A 22126-nucleotide genomic window follows, 5' to 3' on the forward strand; every position below is an offset into this window, starting at 1 on the left:
ACAGTGAAAACTCTCTGAGATGCTCACTTAAAATTACAATGAAAATAGAGTGGTCGTCTCAAAGAATTTTCACTGTACTTCACGTTTTGTAGAATAGAAGGATGCAATGTACTACAAAAGACTTAGGAACCTTGAGAAACTTTGCCTTAGAAAACTAAGTCTTCTGCATGGTATTACAACCTTGTATCCTACAGAACGTGAGGTACAATGAAAACTCTATGAGGCGACCACTCAAAATTACAATGCGTTTTCACCTTACCTCTTCTCCTGTAGAACAAAAGCTTGAAGTGTCCTGGAGGACACATAGGAACCATGAGAAACGTCACTTTAGAAAACTACAATGTGAATCTCTTACTTGAAGAACTGGCACAGAAAAATTGGCTCTGGATGGAGGTCTTCTTAAAAAGGTAGTCTTTTGGAGATGTGCTAAATCCAGAGTTTGAATTTTGAATTCCAGATACTCTGGGAGCGTCCTCCAGTCTATTCCTATATCCTCCTGGTAGGATGTACAATTTGAGGTGAAGGTCAGTTATACCATGGTGTATATGATTTCACTGCGCTGTGCCCACCCTAAGCAACCTATGCAGGTGGACATTTTCCTACGTTTAAACATCAGGTGGAGTTAACTATTTTCTCCTACAAAGTCAACAACTATAAGGAACTAAGCCTCAAAAAAGGACCACATCACGATGGTGTCAGGCCCACTTGGCTCCACGTGTGTTCAATATCTCGGCACCATCTACAAACAGACCCTATTACGTAGTCTTGGAATAGTGTCTGTAAACAGCCTGACATTCACTATAATCAAAGAAAAACAAACAAGGAATGGGTTTTATTATTTTTTTCCTTAGGATATTTTTCATTGCGGAAAAATATTTGGAGGAAGATAGAGCAGCAGATGAGGGATTTTTTGTCATTTTTTGGCAGGTGTAATGATAAAAGCCACATGTCATTGAAACCTCAAGTCATTTACATGTATTATATCTGGAGAAGGGGAGGAGGAGGTAAATGCAATCCGAGCATTGAGTGCTGTGCTGTCTGCAAGGAAATTACATCCTTAAACCTCACACACAAAACCCTGCAGCTAACAGCACCAGTCCAGTCAGTCGGACTAAGGGGGGCAAGCAGGGTGGGAGCCTCCTTCTTAAAACACAAGAATTGGAAGTCAAGAAGCATAAGGATCGAGGAACAATAAAGTCTCGTGACAGAGACAGCCTTTTTGGAAACTGCATTCAAAGTTGTAGAGAAGAAAGAAGTAAGAAAAACTTTATCTGAAGAGACCATAAAGAGAGCAAGGTACAGTAGAACGTTCTTCTATCATGATTGAAGTCCATTATGTTGTGTAGTAGGAACTTTTTTCTTGACATGTCCGTATTAATTGTCCCCAAAAATTCTGATTTGTCCCCCAAAAAATAAGTTTCTAAATACTTTAACCTTGTTTATAACTTTTGGAAATTCTTAAAAAATTTTTATCTTCTAACTGTGGTGGAAGAGAGTCATAATCGCAGTCAATAGAGTATTCTTCATTGGTATGCAGCTGGGTTCCATGTGGTACATTGTTGTGTGGGTACAATTGGCAGTTTTCTGAAAGGGCTGCAGAGATTCTCCAGAGATTTTCCTTGAGGAACTTCTCCAGTGTATGAATGAGACAGTGGAAGTGCTTGGGAAGGACTGACACTTCTAGTAACCACCAGTAGAGAAACCACAGGATCTCACATAGATTTGATGTAGCTTTTTTGTCAGGGGTGCAAATGATGTCCAAAAACTCATGAACTCTGCAACATATACTATCAGCACTAAAATGAAAGGAATTCTCCATCTTGGCACATTTTACAGAATTTCATATGTGTATGAAGTTATCATACTTTATAATATGGTCCTTGCATGAATTTGAGCCAAACTCGCGACAAGAATGTTTGTCTTCTTGGGTACTAGAATACTAGAGGATAAATATGATAAAAACATGTTATTTTCAAATAACTTTATTTATAACGACACAGGTCTCATTTTTCTGTGTTGGAACTTGTTTTAGAGGTAATGAGTCTATCCTTCTTAAGACATAAATTAAATATGGTCGGTACATGGGGTTATGTTTATAGTTGATCTAATCTTCACAATGATAGTCTGAATCCCAGTTTTATATCATAGAATCATAGAATGTTGGAGTTGGAAGGAACCTTCAGGGTCATTGTGACCCACCCATGCTCAATGTAGGATTCACTAAACCATCTCAAACAGATGTCTTTCCAGCCTCTGTTTGAAGAGTTCCATTGAAAGAGAACTCACCACCTCTCGTGGCAGCCTGTTCCACTCATTGATCACCCTATTGGGTCAGCAGACTAGCAAGAGATTGATGTGTTGGTATTAAAAATAAATAAGTTATTTAACAACTTATTACAATTCTTGCTTCATTTGTGGACATTTTGGCTTTTTTATTTCTATTGTGGAGATCTATACATCGTAGACTGTGATTGGCCACAATCTAGCCCATCAATAGTATATTGTATAAAATGTATGGTCAATCTGACCATCGGCATGCTAGGCTGATCACTATGGATCATACATATGGACAATCGGACCATTGACATGTCAGGCTGATCACCATGGATCAAACGTATGTGCAATCAACATCCCAGGTTGATCACCATGGATCACGTACCGTATATGGGCAATCTGATCATCAACATGCCAGGCCGAACTTGCAGATGACCATTTTGGCAGACAATTGTAGGCCAAACTTGGTCATTTTACCCAATTTTCATCTAATGGGTATCACAAGTTTAAGTTGAGCCATATGCATCATGATAGTAAAAGTTTCAGTAAAGCTAATGTACCACTATTGCCACCTATGATTACATATCATTAGTAATTCCAGTAGTGTATATCACTAGAGATTACTACATTATAGATCTTAAATTGGGTCTATAACACTAAATCAATGACGTTTTACAGCAATGCTGTCAGATAAACCTCCACCTGGGAGGTCTGACTTTTCAGAACCTCCACCCTTTGTAAGTGCTTGAAACCCCATATTGTTCATTTCATGGCTACAACCACAGCCCATAAACCGCTGTCTACGAGATATTTCCTGTTGAAATCACTTTTCTGCCATTGTAAATACGCTATCAATTAATTTGTAGGCAGCATAAGAGGTTCTTTTTTTTTATGAGAGTCAAAATAATAATTTAGTTTTATGTGAGAAAGTACATATCTGTAATGGAGAGGGACATCAAGTTTGCTGTGATCACTAAGCAGATTGTTGGCCACCAGGAACCTTCATGGTTTGGCCAACATTGTCACACTGGCAAAATCATACTAGCTGTGAGCTACTAGCAAGTAGGCCACTTTTTATGGTCTTTTGTTTACTGAGAATTGATCAGGACGACGTTTTCTGGGAAAAAGTAGACTTCAGAGTACTGGCACAATTATGTCAATGCACCACGCTGGAACTCATGTCCTATATGAGCAACCAGCACATCACCACATTGGTCCACCCGCGCTTTGCCAGAGGACTCATCAAGATCATGGATTAGATGAGTATATGATGTTTTTTTACTTTGAACAAAAGTTGTGTAATTGTGGGACATCAAAGAATGGGAGCCCCTCACACTTTGTAGGGACTACTGTAGGGGCACCTCATACATTGTGCAGGCCATCATACAGCGTCTGAGCTAATGTTTGGGCCTTTATACAGAGTGGGAGCTAATATGGAGTCATTATACAGCGAGGGGGCTAATGTTGGCATCATTATACACAGTGGGAGCTAATGTTGGGGCTATTACACAGCGTGGGAGATAATGTGTGGCAATTATACTGCGTGGGAGCTGGTGTGGGGCCATTATACAGCGTGAGAACTAATTTTGGAGTCATTATACATCGTGAGAGCTAATATGGGGGCCATTATACAGCGTTGGAACTAATATGGGGGCCAATATACAGCATTGGAGCGAATTGTGTTGCCATTATACAGTGTGGGAACTATATGTGGGCCAAAATATAGCGTGAACTATTAGCACTGCCACAAAAGAAGGCTTAAAAGCCTCCAAAAATTCAAATTGCACAGCAGAAAAATAGGCAGCACTGATTACCTTCCCAGATCTTAGAACAAATGCACAACAGGGTGCAGCCAGCCCATATAGCAAGATGTTAGCAACACAGGTGCAAAATACTGGATTAACAGCCACTCTCCACATACCCATTCCTGGAGGGGGCGACTGCCTAATATTCAATTGCACAATAAAGGCCCGTATAGGGTGCTGTTCACACAAGGGAACTGCATAGTGCCTGGTTCACAGCCTATTAGTCACACCCCTACTATTCGATTAGGAGGGCTGGCCAGCACACTCTCAATGCATCGCAGTGTGAACACCCCTGTATACATGACCAGGTGCTGGGCTTGGCTGCACCCTGAGAACTAGTGCAAAATATACAAAAAAAAATGTAATGGTCGATATTTTGGCCAAAATACACAAGCTTGCAACCCACGTGATGGGGTGTTCACACTGGGATGCATTAAGTGCTGGCAAGCCCGCCTAATCGAATAGTAGGGGCGTGACTAATAGGCTGTGAACCAGACACTATGCAGCACTTCCAAACTAGGCTGCGTATCTCTGCTATCTCCACCTGGCTATAGTGAGACCTGGCCGATCCTGCAGGAAATTAACCATGAGAAACTTAATGAGAAACTAGGTCTGAGCTGAAAAAGTAAATTAATGTGTATGCAAAATGGAAATGCATATAAACACATGACCTTTACACAGAGAAAACCAAAAACAAAACACAAATATCCTAAAATAAAAAAGTAAAAAATAAATTGCAAAAATTGCATGAAGGTAGTAATAATAATAAGGGTATTTAGTAAATATATGTTTACTAAATACCCTAATTATTACTACCTTTATGCAAATTTTGCTATTTATTTTTTACTTTTTTATTTTAGGATATTTGTTCTTTGGTTTTCTCTAGGAATTTAACCCTGCTGTGTCCTGCAGAATTCATCTTCCCTAGCCTCTGTCAGGCACATGTATATAAGGCGACTCTTCCCTCCTTACCTTTACCCAAAATTAGGTTTAGGTTCCTAGTTGAGGCCCGTCTCTAGCTTTTTGCTGTGCTGCATGTTTGATTTGTTTATCCTGATAGCATCCTGGCTCATTTACCCACTCACCTCTAACCTCCCCATTCCTGATCCTGGCTTGTATAGTGAGCCCGTGCTGCCTGCCTCGATCTTGGAGCATCTGACTAAGCTTCTGTCTCGCCCTCCTTTATTCCGCATACCTGAGCTGTCCCGGTGGTCAGTTGTTGCGGGTCCAGGGACTATCCTGGCGTGACACCTGGCAACTACCTGGGGCCAACCTATCCTCACCACCAGAGGTGCTAGCAAAAACTAGGCAGCCGCTTAGTGACGCCTCTTTAGGGTAAGTCTTGCCCGTGGTGCAGTGGGTCGACATTCACCTTTAGCTAATGTGGGGACATTATACAATGTGGAAGCTAATATGGGGGTCATTATACAGTTTGGGGACTACTATAGGTGGGTTTCATACAGTGTGATGGTCTTCAAAGTGTGAGGACTACTGTGGCAGTAATTTTAGAGTGGAGGGGCTACTGTGTGAGCCATTATACAGTGTGGGTGCTACAGTGCGGACCATTATACTGTGTTTTGATAGAGCAGTGGGGACATCATACTATATATAGGGGAGCTGTAGGCTCATCATACCGTGTATAGGGGAGGCGTGGGACCATCATGTTGTGTATAGGGCAGCTGTGGGCCCATCATACTGTGAATAGAGGAAATGTGAGCACATTATACTGTTTATAGGGGAGCCGATGGTCTATCATGCTGTGTATAGGGAGCTGTGGGCCAATCATTCTGTGTATAGAGGAGCTGTCAGCTCATCATACTGTGTATAGGGAATCTGTGAGCCCATCATACTGTGCATAGGGGAGTTGAACATGGGGGACTCAGGGGACATTATTAAATGTTAAGTGGGCACTTAAGTTTTATTGTTATAGGAGCACACAACATATTGTGACCGTCAAAGGTGCGCATGGGGTGTTATTTGTTTCTAGGGGCAAATTGTGGACAGTTTTCTAGGGCTCTTGCTCAGGGCATTAATATTTTATATGGGACAATTTTACCATCTGGAGGGCACAAAGTAGGCATTTTGCTTTGTAAGGGACACAGTTAGTGGGCGTTATTATGTGGGGGCACAGTGCTGGGCGTTACTATGTGGGCACTAACAAGAACACTGCTATTGTGCCAAACAACAGGAGCAGTAATAGGAACACATATGGCATCAGCAACTCAGCTTTGGCTTCAGTGGTTTGTGCAGGTTGGGAATAGATGGGAACACTGCTGGAAATGTGAGAAGTCAAATGTGTCTTTGCTGTAATCTCTGCAGATGAGTCCTGGCTGGAAGAACTTGTAATTTCAGTCTGGGCAAAATGGAGAATAAGGGAAAAGTGAAAAATTCCTTCTGAGAGCATGCCAGTTGCAAGTCACTATCTATAACTGTACTGTGATCACTTGTATGTTCTACCATTGTATGGTCACCATATGACAGGAATATTAGTGTTGGTCTTGGAAAAAGTGAGTTATTTTCAGTAACAGCAGGATCAACTGCTGAGATTCATCTCTACCCGCAGTTAGGGCGTGCCATCATAGTTGTAATCAGGGTTACCTAGTTAGGGGCCCACTCTGTTGTTTCACCCCACCCCCACCCCGAGCTGAAAACTAACCCCTGGCTATGTCTCTGAGGTGAAAAGGCGATATTTTGGAAGCTGAAAGTAATTTTTGTTCAAATTATGGACCATCTTCCACCATCTGAAATCTCACCAACATTAAGTCCTGTGATGTGATAATCATTAGGGTTGTGTCAAGGAGTTACCGGGACAGTGTGGAGCCAGAAGACCGCAGCGTCTGATTGCTCCTACTTCGGCACTGAGAAGTAGCACTTCTTCATTTTAAATGTGTTTATTCCTTCTAGCAGAACAGGGGTTAATCGGCTGTGTTGGAGGTCACTGTGCTCAAAGCTGTGCTCGGTTAGCCACTCCTTTCCCCTTCATAATCTGGGCTCTATTACAAATCCTTGTCAGAGCAAACATTTGCTGCATGGCTAATGGTGGGAGAGGAGCACATATGAGAAGGAGAGTTGGAAGAGTTATCTGTGACTGTTTGGTGTGTATGCGTTGCGTGGTAATTCCCTATCCTTCTCTATTTTGGTTTATTCCTTTACCTCCACACCCCGGTGCATTCCTCTGTTATATGTGAGTGAATATTTTGTGTGCCTGGAGATTTCTGTTAAACCTTGTTTGTGTTGCCTTGTTTGTCGGGTTGATGTACTACGGTACACATTAGCACCCCTGCTTTCCTGGGTGGGGGAAGAGAACAAATGGAGGCAGACTCAGGAGATAAGGCAAGGGTGAAGGCCCCGGCATCTTCACCTTCAGAAGTATCCAGGGGACTTTTTTGAGTTATGACTAGTGGATTGTTTACATACCCTTTACTGTCTATCAAAGCAACAGGAGACCTAGTAGATCAAAATAATTGAATTTTCGTGTTATGATCTGGGGATAGCAGGCCAGGAGGACCTCTAATGACTCCTTATCCCTGGACCCAAGAAAACTTTGTCAGACTGGGTTTCTTGGTCCCACCAAACGAAATATATCTACCCCCATCTCTACACATAATAACATGTACACAGAGGACAGATCATTAATAAGATCTAATTGGTTATTTATAACATATAAGACACAAAAGTGATTGGTTTCAAGTCACCTCCTAAAGGGGATGTCTTCTTCTGCAGGAGACTGATATTTGTATTAGAATCTGGGACTACTTGAAGATCGCTAAGTCTTCAGGTTGGCCAGTCAACTCTGGCAAAAAAATAATATTTTGCCTAGAGTTGTCTTGACCATAATAACCAACTGTAGATTGGGAAACTATAAGTATCACCAAGTAGGCACTTTTGTGGTAAAGTTTATTTTGACACTAAGTTGAAATCTATAATGGATGGCATGCAGAACATTTTGCTAGTTTCTAGAGAAGATGAGAAAAGAAGAAAAGAAGAGATATTATGGCTGAACTGACAGAGGTATGGAAAAATTCTCTAAAGTCATATGGTTTGGTGCTTTTTACCTCTAATGTGTTCTAGAAAAAAGGGTTATTTTGGCTGTATGGAATGGAAAATGCTTAGTCTGGTAGAGGCGAAACCTCCTGTCTCAGACTTACTGTGACTTAAGAGAAAGCAAAATAAGACAGGCTTGCCCAATTTCACACACGCCGGAGGGTCTGGAATGTTTAGCAATGGTATCATATCATAGAAGTCTAAAGTATTATAGAGACACGCTTAAACATATGGAACCTTACCTACAAAAATTAGTGGAACGTTATGATAACCAGATGGTTGTTGTAATCAATAGTTGCAGCCTCTCCAGCATACTGGTGACCATGCTGGAACTCCATGCCTCTAAGTTGACCCGTGTTGTTGTTAGGGATGCTGCAGAAGAGTTGACCACACTTAGACGTGTAACTAGAATTTTTAGGCCCTAATTCGAAACCTGTTATTGGGTTCTCAAATATTGTGCACCATTTCTAGTACTGCCCCATCATATGGGGCAGTGGAACCTGTTGGACTTCCTTGAATCCGTTTTTGACCATAGTTTGAAGTGCCCAGGCCCCATGAAAGAAATGTAACGGTGCCATTTGCAATTCAGAATACTGATGTAATGAAGTAGAGGATGTTTGGCCCTTTAGAGGCACAAGGACTTGGGTACAAATAAAGACCTGCACCCCCTCAGGTACAGTTTTTGCTAGACTTCATCAGGGCTTGGAATCATGTTTTTAGGTATTTTATATAGGATATGGCAATCAACCTGTAAATCAGTGATGGTCCAAGTTCAGATGGTCTACAGGGCAATGACACTTGTTTCTATTGGTCCCACATGCTTCATCACCATGAAGTACCATGTGCACAGAGCTGTCATATAGAGTATATAAGTCTTTATATTACACAGTTGTAATTTCTATGTGTGCTGCCATATTGTGCCTATATATGGCCTGGCCATTTAATATGAAATTATGAAAGTGAACATGCCAGTTCCACCATGGCTTCTAACAGTAGTGTACCTAGAGTCCAATGTGCCCCAGTGCAAAATATGGACTTGGGCCCCCACCTGCATGTTGGTCAGATGTATGGGCCTTTGCAACATTCTAGATTCTATAAAAACATATGTGTTTTCCCCTCATGTAATAATTCCCCCAGGCATAAATGTCACCATTCTGGTATAATGTCCCAATCTTTGTATGCTGCTTTCCTTCTATCTTAAAGTCCACGTCCTGGTGTAATGTCCCCCATCCTGGTATAATGTCTCCCAATCTGTCAAAATGTCTCCCATTCTGGTATAATGACACCATCATGGCATGATGGACCCATTCTGGTACAATGTCCCCCATCCTGGTTTAATGTCCAACATTCTGGTATAATGTCCCCCATCCTGGTATAATGTCTCCATTCTTATATAATGTCCCCATCCTGGTGTAATGTCCCCCATCCTGGTATAATATCTCCCATCCTGGTATAATGCCCTCATTCTGGTATAATGTCTCCCATTCTTGCATAATGCCCTCATTCTGGTATAATGTACCAATCCTGGTATAATGCCCCTCCATCCAGGATCCCTTTAGTTCTTTTCCAGCACATTTTCAAAAGAAACAAGCAATTATTCTTACCTTCCTCTGCTCCCATGTCGTGTTGCATCCTCTTCTGTAACCGGCACAGGACTTGATTGGCTGTTGATTGTATTGCAGCATAAGGAGCTGGCGTTTCACCTGAATGTGTGTCCGAAGATGGACATCCAGGTGAAATTGGTGCTAGAGGGCCTCCCTCCCAGATGGGCCAAGTCGAACCATCTTTGACTGCGATCATTACACCCCTGGCTCCCAAACTGCCACCATAAGGTTAAATTAGCCTATTACTGTATTACCATAAGGTCCCTGCTGTTATACAAATCTTTTTTTTACTTAAAAAGAAAAAACTGCACGTCTTATGGTAATTAGTCAGGAATAGTCTGATGTGGTGTCACTGTGGGGAAGGTGACTTGACAGACAGACTTGACTGGAAGTAGGAGGGGATGATTTGTGCACTACAGACAGAGATTGGCAATGACAGAAAGGTAACAGCAGGGAGAGACAGAACAGGGAGTGCAGTACCGAACTTTGACCACAAGATGGCAGGGGGAGTGTAGTTTTGGACTTAACATCAGCTTACGGCTATAGAAACTGCTTAGTCATGGGGGGCGGAGAGATAGGAACCCAGGAGGGAAATTCCCAGTGAAAGAGGGGATAAATAGGACTGGTTGGGGTTCCAGAGGCTAGGCTAGTCCCGGGAGGAGCTCAGTAGAGGAAGACTCAGGACAGAAGACAGAGAACAGTGAAGAGCTCGACCAGGGGACTGACAGGAGAAGACAGTCAGGGGGGTGGCCCTGACACGACGTACCGCAGGACAGACGAGGCCCCGGGGGTACCGGTTGGACGACAACCTCGGGCAGGTGAAGCGCTGGCAGTAGATTGGCCTAGGACAGCCCCAGCGAAAGATCCGCAAGGGACGTCATCACGACTAAAGGAAAGGTGAAAGGTACCCGGGCCTGGAAACGGAGAGCTGTAAAGGAACTGCGGTGCATGGCTAAGGTCGTCAGGAGGACGGCCAATAAACCCGGATCTGTTACAACTGAATTCTGCCTCCGTCTCGTCTTTGCATCGTCCGGTCGTGGTAAGCAGTGGACTACCCCCCAAACCGGCCCCCTACCACATTTGGCGTAGTCGGCAGGATCGCCGCCGCCAATACTACAGCTTCTGCGGCAGGCTTGCGCCTGGAGAACCCAAAAGGACTTGAGCTGCCCACCTGTGGATTACAAGTTTGCTCCCCTGTGGATTACAAATTTGCTCGCCTGTGGATTACAAATCTGAGACTTTGTTCCGGACCATTGGCTGTCATTGGAGGATCCGGAATGGAAAAAAAAAAAAAACTTTGCGAGACGGTGCCCGAGTGGAATACCAATTGGGACTGTGGCTGGACCCATCCAAAGAAAACCCGAATGAGACTCTGTGCCCCTGCAACGCTCGTGACCTGCGAGCAGTAGGGGGGTGGCGCTGAAGTGGATTACCAGGGCGGCCGCTAGAGGAACTATCGCCGGCCGTCCCTGCGGAACTATCCGGCCTGGAGGCTGGTCCTGCCGAAGGGCAGGATGAAGAGCAGCGGCGGGCGCCAGACGACGGGAACAGGAGATGCAGAGGAGCAGCGGAGGCCAGCTGCTTCCCGGACCGACTTCTGGGAGAACAGAGGAACAACCTGCAGAAAGCCGCGGCCCCGGGGAAGGTGAGAGTTCCCCCGGCTCTGCCGGCAGCTCCGCAAGCGGCCCCCACCACTCGGCCTCCCCGCGCGGCCTCCTGTTTTCCAGCAGCCCCATTGCGGAGGGCTCTGCGGCCTCAGCTGGGCCGACCAACGCTCTCACCCACCACCCTGAGCCACCCCGCCCGGCGGCGATTAGGCCCGCATCGTCGGTGCGGAAACAAGCCGTGGCCGACGCTGCTGCGTTCCACCTGGCAGCAGCGGTTTACCACCCGAAGCATGCCGCCACTCTGGCCTCCCCTGCGGCCACCTCACCAGTGCCGGCCGCCACTCCGGCCCCGTCTGCGACTCTGGTTGCGGCCTGCTCCTCGGCCGCCTCTGGTTCAATTGCGGCGCCGGCCACGGCCAACCCGGCGGCACCCGCGGCCGCCTCTGCCTCGCTCATGGTTCCAGCTGCGGCCTGCTCACTGATGTCCGGGGCCGCCTCTGCCGCACTCCCTACCGTGGCTGCGGCCTGCCCATCAAGGTCCGAGGCTGCTCCGACCCCGCTCCGGATTGCGGCTTCAGCCGGGTCATCGGGCTCCGCTGCCTCTGCGGAGCTGTCTGCCATCCACACTAGCAGGCCCCAGCTTCGCCGCTCCTCTTCTCACCAGTCAACGACCCCGGTCCCTCACCTGCGGTTGGAACTGCAGTAGCTGTGGGCCGGATGGAGCGAAGCCACCACGTCGACAGAGATGAGCGCGTCCATGCCACCACCGGTGGTGTACTGCTGCTCCCCAAGTAGAGAAATGGCGCAGAACACACTCCGTGGAACCACTTTCGGCCCCTTCTACCCCTTTTGACTCATCTCTCAGGAGGGAGATGACCCCTGAGCCCTGGGCAAAAAGAACACTCTGGGCTCAGGAATAGTCGAGACATCCCGGGAACCTCACGGCTGTGGGGTTCCCCTGCTGGACTGGCACATCATCGGCCATCAGGAGATGGCCCGGACTGTTGGGATTTCGCTGCATCGTTGTGCTGGCCCCAAGAGGACAGTTCGACGTCCAAGATAAGGGACATGTTTTATTGTTGATTGTTTGCTCCTGGCATAGCGGGGATATGGGAGAGGAAGTACTCATGTTAAAGGGAGGGGGAGTATTTATGTTCTGTTTTAAAATGTTATGTTGAAAGACAAGAAAAAAAAAAGGAAAAAAAATGAAAAAGCAAAAAAGGGAAAAAGGAGTTACCCCTGTTGGGTAACTCATATTGTTATTAAAGTAGAGATAACGGTGTGCTAAAAGTTGATTTAATGAGTAGTGTGTGTAACCAAAAAAAAATGTGTGTGTAACAGGTCCCGGGTACGAGGTAGATGTAATGAAGACGCCGACCATGACTCTTTTAAGTGAAGGACGAAGAGAGGAGAGATATCGAACCAGACAGTGGTCCATCAGTCAGGTCCCCGACACCACAGACACCCCAAAGGACGGGCGGGCGCCAATGATGACCCGGTAGGCAAAAGGCCTCGGTCATGGCGCTCCGGACAGCTGAAGGTAGTAGAAGGGGAGAGCAGTGGGAGGTACACGCCGTAGAGTAGTCCGTGTGGACCTCGCCAACCTGAAAGAAGTTGTTACGTGGCGTGCACGCTGGCGAGTAGCAGTAGGCTGCTCGGAGCATGGTGCTCTCGGTTTGGTTCGGCCCCCGTGGGCAGCCGGTTTGGCCCAATAACCAGTCCGACAACAGACTGTGGACAAGCTTTAGGACGACGTAGGTAGGGAGTACGATTGTCGGGACGACAATGGACAAAGGAAGGGAGAGTGTGGGGAAAGTGACTTGACGGACAGACTTGACTGGAAGTAGGAGGGGACAATTTGTGCACTACAGACGGAGATTGGCAATGACAGAAAGATAACAGCAGGGAGAGAATGAAAAGGGAGTGCAGTACCGAAAATTGACCACAAGATGGCTGGGGGGAGTGTAGTTTTGGACTTAACATCAGCTTACGGCTATAGAAACTGCTTAGTCATGGGGGGTGGTGAGATAGGAACCCAGGAGGGAAATTCCCAGTGAAAGAGGGGATAAATAGGACTGGTTGGGGTTCCAGAGGCTAGGCTAGTCCCGGGAGGAGCTCAGCAGAGGAAGACTCAGGACAGAAGACGAGAACAGTGAAGAGCTCGACCAGGGGACTGACAGGAGAAGACAGTCAGGGGGGTGGCCCTGACACGACATTCCGCAGGACAGATGAGGCCCCGGGGGTACCGGTTGGACGACGACCTCGGGCAGGTGAAGCGCTGGCGGTAGATTGGTCTAGGACAGCCCCAGCGAAAGATCCACGAGGGACGTCATCACGACTAAAGGAAAGGTGAAAGGTACCTGGGCCTGGAAACGGAGAGCTGCAAAGGAACTGCGGTGCATGGCTAAAGTCGTCAGGAGGACGGCCAATAAACCCGGATCTGTTACAACTGAATTCTGCTTCCGTCTCGTCTTTGCATCGTCCGGTCGTGGTAAGCAGTGGACCACCCCCCAATCCGGCCCCCTACCACATCACATTCCCCAGACAGGTGCACTATCAGTTCTTGTAATCATGCCCCATTGGGTGCGATTGACATCTTTCACTGATGTAAGCTTCAGTCCAGCCCTGCGCATGCATGAGACTTCTGGTCCCAGCATCCCTTCCTGAGCACATCTCAGTCACTTCTGCGTTCTGGGCATGTGCAAATGAAGTCAGGGATCAGTCTTCTTGACTTCAAAGCGCATGCTCAGGAAGGGATGCTTGGAGCAGAAGACGTGCGCATGCACAGTGGGTACTAGAATGAAACGGATAGTAGTGAAGGATGTCAATCACACCCAAAGGGGTGTGATTACAGGAAGAAGCAAGGGCCAGACTAGTCTTGGGCAGGTGACACCCCATCGAACTTGTCCTGGCTAATTAGCATAAGACGAGCTTAACATTAAAAGTTGCTTTTATGATAAAGAAATGTTTGTGTGGAACATGAGGGACTGTTGTAGTGCAGTAATACTCCATTTTAACATTATGGTTGCAGTTTGGAAGCATTGAGGGAACTGAGAGGTTCCCTTTAAGAAGCATATAGTGGAGCATGCTACAATATAATGCAGCAGATTTTGTACACAGATTTTAATAGCAGGAGCACAGTATAGTCACAAGGATGTCTATGGGTGTTATATTACATTTCCACACAACGTGGAGTTTGCACCACCAATCTTGGTATAATCTATCTGGCACTTGCTAATTAGGCTTCTTTTACATTTGCCGTGTTTCTTACTGCCCATTTTTGCGGGCCGCATTAACGTCATTTGCTCAGTTTTCCGCAAAAACGGGCCACAATAAACGTCTCGGATCGCCGTTTTTCTGGTTTGGAATAGCTTTTGAAAAGTAGGAAAAAAGAATACGGCATTCCGCAAATATGGTCTTCACGGTGTACCGCAAAAATACCACACTGGGCAAACTTCCATTGTTTTTGTTGCCTCATTGATATTCAATTCATGGCCATATGGTGTACGGCGCTCCGACGAATTTTTGCGGCCCGTTTTTGCGCCCCCATAGACATTTATTGGGGATGCAAAAACAGGCCGCAAAAACACGGCAATTGTGTAAGAAGCCTTAGTGTGCAAACTGTAAAGTGCTGCAGAATATGTTAGCGCTATATAAAATAAAGATTATAATTATTATTATTAATATTATATTATCCTGGTCCCTATATTACAGTAATCATTTCAAAAAGTGCTATTATCACATTGACATAAGGCTGATATGTTACTGAGTTATGAACGATTATTTCAAATTGAAGAAACCAGAAATCCACTCAATTTGTTCAGAAACAACAAATCAGATAGATGGAATGGATTTATCATCAAAATTTCTCCAATAAATCTGTTGTGTGTGTGAATGTATCCCTTAACACAATATTCCCTGTGCTCGGTGGTCCATGAAATATTTTATATCACCATGAACCTGGCAGATATAGTAATAGTGGACTAAAGCTGTAGACTAAACAAAGAAGGATGTGGAATGTAAAAACTAAAGTATTTAAAACTAAAGTATTCATGTAATTGGATTAGTATGAAGGGCTAGACTCACATAATTTATTTCAAGAGTCATCCTAAGGCTAGAGTCACACACAACGTATAAAAATACGGTCCGTTTTCTACGGACGAAAATCGGACAAATGTTCCCTGAACAGTGATCCGTATGTCATCCATGTGCAATGCGAGGATGAGATTTTCTCGCATCTAAGTATCCGTGTGACATCCGTATGGCATCTATACGGCAAGATTTTCTCGCTGGCTTGCAAAATGGACATATAATGGATCCATGGCCTCAAATATTCATGAATATTGCAAAATGGACATATAATGGATCCCCGCCTGACCCGTGGTGAACTGACAGCGTGGGAAAAAGTCCAGAAACTTTCCCATGCTAATCAATTCATCTCCGGCCAGGCAGGGAGGCTGCGCAAGCAGCTTTTCCTTCATTCCATTCCTGGTCGCATTAGCACCGCTCTTGGTTGTGAACTATTTAACCCATTCAGATGGATTGCATCGTGGGACATGACTGTACGGCGGACAGGTATGGGATATTGTTGCTTTTTTATTTTGGATTTTTTACGGGAGAACGATGGCTTCGATTGGATTGTGAGTTAAATAAAGATAGAAAAAATGTGTTTATTTATTTCATTAAAAGTCTTTATTCTTAACGCCTGTGTTTTTTTAATCCTTTCAGACTAGTGGATTAATAATGGAGAGGTGTCTTAATGGCACCTCTCCATTATTAACCAGGCTTAATGTCTGTGGACGTCGGGCACTCAGACCATCCTCATGGAGTCGGTTTCTAACCGTTTGTGCAGACACATACACATTTGTGGCCTGCTGGAGGTCATTTTGCAGGGCTCTGGCAGTGCTCCTCCTGTTCCTCCTTGCACAAAGGCTGAGGTAACGGTCCTGCTGCTGGGTTGTTGCCCTCCTACGGCCCCCTCCATGTCTCTTGGTGTACTGGCCTGTCTCCTGGTAGTGCCTCCAGCCTCTTGACACTGCGCTGACAGACACAGCAAACCTTCTTGCCTCAGCTCGCATTGATGTGCCATCTTGGATGAGCTGCACTACCTGAGCCACTTGTGTAGAGTCCGTCTCATGCTACCATGAGTGTGAAAGCACAGCCAACATTCAAAAGTGACCAAAACATCAGCCAGAAAGCATTGGTAATGAGATGTGGTCTGTGGTAACCCACCTGCAGAACTACTCCTTTATTGAGGGTGTCTTGATAATTGCCAATAATTTCCATCTGTTGTCTATTCCATTTGCACAACAGCATGTGAAATCGATTGTGAAACAGTGTTGCTTCTTAAGTGGACAGTTTGATTTCACAGAAGTTTGATTTACTTCGAGTTATATTCTGTTGTTGAAGTGTTCCCTTTATTTTTTTGAGCAGTGTATATATATAATGGGAGGTATATGTCACAGGGATGGATGCTCCCTGCGATGTAACCTGGAGTATTTTGTCTCTAGTGCACTTGAGCACTAAAGATGTTTAGTGCACCTGGGTCCAGGTTGCGGGTAGCTATGAGAAATGGGAGGGTCTGGCTACCCATATGCCTCACCCCTGAGTGAGGGTGCTCACTGCACCCCTTTTCCCTGCAGGAGTATGAGGACCTGCAGTGATGTCATGATCACATGACCAGTGCATGTGATGTTACCTCACCTGTGGGTATGGTTACAGGCTACCTAATGGAGCCTGCTTGCTTGGCACATGTGGCAGTGCTGGCTAGTCTGAGCCAGAGGAAGGAGGTCTGTGAGATACCTCCGGAGTGGATGGTCTGACAACCTTGAGTGATACTGACCGGGGTCAGGAAGGAGTGTTTATGGGATACCTCTAAGGATAAGAGGAATCCGGGAACCTGTGTGGCCGACACCAACAGGTAACAGACAGGAATCCGTGGTATGCTGACCGGGGTCAGTGAGGGACTGTGGAGATGCTGTAAAGCTGATTGTTTCATGGACATTGCACTGGCGGCTGCATGTTACTAAGTTCCTGAGAAGCGCTTTATGCTGTACTTAATAAACCGAAAGGACTTTTTTTTAATCCTAAGTGTCCCAGTATCTACCTCAAATGACCAGCCAAGTGAGTACTCCCCGTCCACTCATAGTGTGGAATGTTACAATACATATAGTATATATAAATACATATAATCACTTTTTCTACAAGTGCACTGAATACACTGGCAGGAATACTAGATTGCCCCTGCCCTAGGAGTGTATTCCTAGGTAAGAAGGTGTACAATTGGCGGTAGGAATGCCTGTCATGTCATTGTATTGTTATGTATGGAATCTCTGCCACCATGGTCGTTCCATCGTAACGTAGATCTGCACTGTATAAAACATGTCTAAACAAGATCACAAGATTATTCTAGGAAAGAAGCTTAGAGTTTTGTCCATTTCCATTTAACATGAGACTTCAGCTCTTTGGATCAGAATGATAACATTCAAGATAATGCACAAAACACAAAAAACAGTTGGCTCCTTGGTGAACCTTCATACCAATAGAGGTCCTCAACTGTACAAACCAACAGAGGAATCCAACTCTACAAACAATAGATTTCACCAAGTCTACAAAACCAACAGAGGTCACCAATGCTACAAGCCAACAGTGGTCACCAACTCTACAAACCAACAGAGGACACCAACTCTACAAACCAACAGAGGTCTCCGACTCTACAAACCAACAGAGGCCACCGACTCTTCAAACCAACAGAGGTCAATGATTCTACAAACCAACAGAGGTCACCCACACTACAAGCCAACAGAGGCCACCAACTCTATAAACCAACAGAGGTCACCAACTCTACAAACCAACAAAGGTCACTGACTCTACAAACCAACAGAGGCCACCGACTCTTCAAACCAACAGAGGTCAATGATTCTACAAACCAACAGAGGTCACCCACACTACAAGCCAACAGAGGCCACCAACTCTATAAACCAACAGAGGTCACCAACTCTACAAACCAACAAAGGTCACTGACTCTACAAACCAACAGATGTCACCAACTCTACAAGCCAACAGAGGTCATCGACTCTACAATCCAACAGAGGCCACCAACTCTACAAACCAACAGAGGTCACCAAGAGAATGGAGCATAAAACTCGTATGACAGTCCTTGATTGGTCCAGTCGATAATGCCTTAACTAAAAGCTCAGTAAATAACAAAATACAGCATAACTGAATACAATGAGAGGTACCAAATGTCCAGTCAGCCTGGGATGGTTTGTACATCTTTAAGAACAATTTTATTCCATTCTTATATGCATGTATTTGAGGCTAAAAATAATTTTTGCAAAAATTTTGCATCATTTGGCTGTTATAAGCTCTTCGCTTCCTTGCAAATTCAACTTTGAAGTGGTCTGTGGTCATAAATCAGCTGAGAGGAGCTCAGAAAAAGGATTAAAATAATTACAAATTCTCTAATTGGTTTGGCAGAATAAATTCACTGACGGGGTCTTGGTTAACTCATTCTGCAACCAGCAATAGAAGGTGCAACACAAAAGCTGATTTATGATCACGTGAATCTTCAGCTCAACTTTGATTTGGTATTTGAACACAATTCAACACCAACGAATTTAGAACAAGACAGATAAGCTACAACCACTCCTCTCAGAGGAAGCTCGCTGATGGATTCTCAGTTAACTCATTCAGCAGCCAGCAATAGACACAGGTTATTTAAGGCAAATTGAGCTATATTTTAATTTAAAAAAATTACAAAATTGATTTATAGCCAAAAGTGCATGCATTTAAAGGGAATCTGTCACCCATATTTAGTGATATCATGTAAAGATATCACTAAATTGTGCGTCCCATAAGAATTCTAGTAGGGCTTTTGACTCCCCCCGACCCCGCATCTTTGAGGCATAAATACCTTTTTAGCTTGTTGGGGATGTATGCAAATCGCCGCGGTCCGGTCCGATGGGCGTGGCTTAGTAGTCTTCTCCCCCCCACCTCCTCGGCTTGCTTCACGTAATCTCTATCTGTGAATACCACAGAGGCTGCTGGTTTCCGCGCTTGTGCAATGTAAAGGCCCCCGGTGCCTGCGCAGTATGCTTTCCCAACTGTGGGTGAAGCATAAAATCGCTACTGTGCAAGCGCCAGTATTTTCCAGCGCGGTCTACGCCCCGGAAGTCTTCACATGCAGGACACATTTCCGGGGCATAGACCGCGCTGGTATTTATGCCTCAAAGGTGCGGGGTCGGGGGGAGTCAAAAGCCCTACTAGAATCCTTATGGGATGCACAATTTAGTGATATCTTTACATGATATCAATAAATATGGGTGACAGATTCCCTTTAAGTAGGAAAATAAATTTGTCCCCAAAGGTGGACAATCCATAGTTCATCTACCAACAACTGCTATAGAGCCCCTCCACCCAACCCCCAGACTCAGAGATTCTCTGACTAATCTGGAACTTTTTGGGAACCTCTTTTGGCCATCTTTATTCCCCGTTATGCACTGGTCTTGTCACCATCATCAGCACACTGCGGGTAGAAGGACAATCTCTCCACTTGTTTGATCTGGAAGGAGACATTTTTTCATTTCCTATTAAAATCTTTCCAGCAGATACAAGATTGCTCCAAGTATAAAATATTTTGTGGACATTTCAGTGGAATTTGGGAAGTAGACAGAAGTAGCTACTAGAAACATAATAAGATGATAAGGAGCACACGGTGGGAGACACAGCCTCCCTGCTGTCCGGGACTGCCGTCTGCAATGAATGCTATTTCCTTCATTATTTCTTCTCACAAGAAGTGAGAACTGGTGCCAAGACACTTGGTAGAACCTACCCGGGAAATGATAATGACTGTGAACCTCAGGACGTTGCAGAAGCTTCTTGGGACTCGTTGGGATGTGTCAGCTGTAACTACCAATATCACAGCATACAACCAATCTGTCTGGCTCCATGTGTGCTTGTAACCCAACACTGAGCATATACGTCATGTATGTTTGTTGCATCTCAGAGCGCACAACATTTCAGTTTACATATAAGTAAATTGCATTACTGATTCTGATATACATAGGGAGGTGAACCGGACCACGGGTGCCTGCATGCTGGGTCCGGAACTTGAGAGGCTGCATCCTCTGTCCCCGGGAGAAAGGATTAGGGAGGCGGAGCTTCCCCTGAAGTCTGGGGAAAGCTTGAGGAAGACGGAGCTTCCTGGAGTCACAGGAGGGCGGGGGAACTTGACAAGAGCGCGCAGCGTCGGCAGGATAAAGGGAAAAAGCGCGCAAAGCTGAACCCAGAACGGAGCCAACCCGGGTGTCGCAGTGGATATAGTGAGAAGTGCTTCGGCAGGGAGTAACAATGCCAGATGGTCCAGTGCCGCCTGCCGCCAACAGCGGGGACCCGGGGGAGCGGGGCCTAAGGTGTGTGCCTAGTGACCGCAAGAGAGTATCGGTGCTGTGCACAACGTGACCGTGAGTGCCGCACACACGCTGCCCAGGAGGGACAACTCATAGGCCTAACACCCACATTCCTGACTTAGACCCTCAATAGTTGTTCTGACCCTTTGTGACCTGACCGCGTCGGTTAGGACTGACCTTTCAGGGCCACATATGACTCGCACAGTTCTTTGGCCCGTGCTTTTGATTAGTCACATAATATTTGGAAAAGGGGCAGTGGAAGGTGCCGGAGACCGACCACTGTCACCAGAAGATGGACCAACGTTTACAGTGACCTCCAGGAAGAGGCGCAGCGCCCTGCAGGAGCTGCAGAGTCAGGACTTCCTAATATACCGGATACACAAATTGTCGTGTATTTGTACTGTTACTATTGTGCTGTGCCTTTAATACTGTTTAACTCTTTTATCTCCCTGCGTGGAGTAATTTCCCTTGTAAATAAACCTGTTAACCCTTGCTCTGCCACCTGTGTGTTACTGCATCCCGCGTTCCTGCTAGAATCCCACAATATACATCTTGTATTATACTCCAGAGCTGCAAATACCATACATTACATTACATATCCTGCACTGATCTTGAGTTACACTCTGTATTATACTCTAGAGCTGCACTCACTATTCTACTGGTGCAGTCACTATTCTGCTGGTGCAGTCACTGTGTACATACATTACATTACTGATCGTCTACTGATCCTGAGTTACGTACTGTAGATCTTTTGTTATAAAAATTAAAAAATAACAATAATAATACCAGAAACATAACAAATTATCAGCCAGAAAATAATCAGTATAATGAACACTGGTCCAGCCGCTCATTCTCTCCTCTCACACATATTATACATATATACAGAATAATAACTAATATTAAGTACTTACACCTTCTGGTCCGGTCCCGGTCACCTAACAATAAAATAAACAAAGGCCGACATAAATATATACATAAACATTTTTTTAAAATATATATATACCGTATATACTCGAGTATAAGTCGATCCGAGTATAAGTCGACCCCCCTAATTTTGCCACAAAAAACTGGGAGAACTTATTGACTTGAGTATAAGTCTAGGGTGGGAAATGCTCCATAGATTATTCCCCCATATGGTGTCCTCAGAAGAAACTCCATAGATTATTCCCCCATATACTGCCCCCATAAGAAGCTCCAGATTATTCCCCCATATGCTGCCCCCACAAGAAGCTCCAGATTATTCCCCCATATGCTGCCCCCATAAGAAGCTCCATATTGTTCCCTCATATGCTGCCCCCACAAGAAGCTCCATATTGTTCCCCCATATGCTGCCCCCATAAGAAGCTCAGATTATTCCCCCATGTGCTGCCCCCATAAGAAGC

The 22126-nt window shown here is 45.2% G+C and overlaps 1 protein-coding gene across 1 annotated transcript in view; it reads left to right on the forward strand.

The window, feature by feature from the left end:
* The first annotated feature begins 999 nt into the window (after positions 1 to 999).
* The window catches only part of BGN (biglycan), a 118661-nt gene continuing 97534 nt past the window's right edge, over positions 1000 to 22126 (forward strand). Inside the window, exon 1 of the mRNA XM_073590904.1 lies at positions 1000 to 1296. The gene's annotated coding sequence lies outside the window, so the exon portion shown is untranslated. The remainder of the gene's footprint in view (positions 1297 to 22126) is intronic.

This window comes from Dendrobates tinctorius, unplaced genomic scaffold, assembly GCF_039654945.1.
Source record: "Dendrobates tinctorius isolate UK_male_01 unplaced genomic scaffold, ASM3965494v1 ptg000120l, whole genome shotgun sequence".
NCBI classification, from domain to species: Eukaryota; Metazoa; Chordata; class Amphibia; order Anura; family Dendrobatidae; genus Dendrobates; species Dendrobates tinctorius.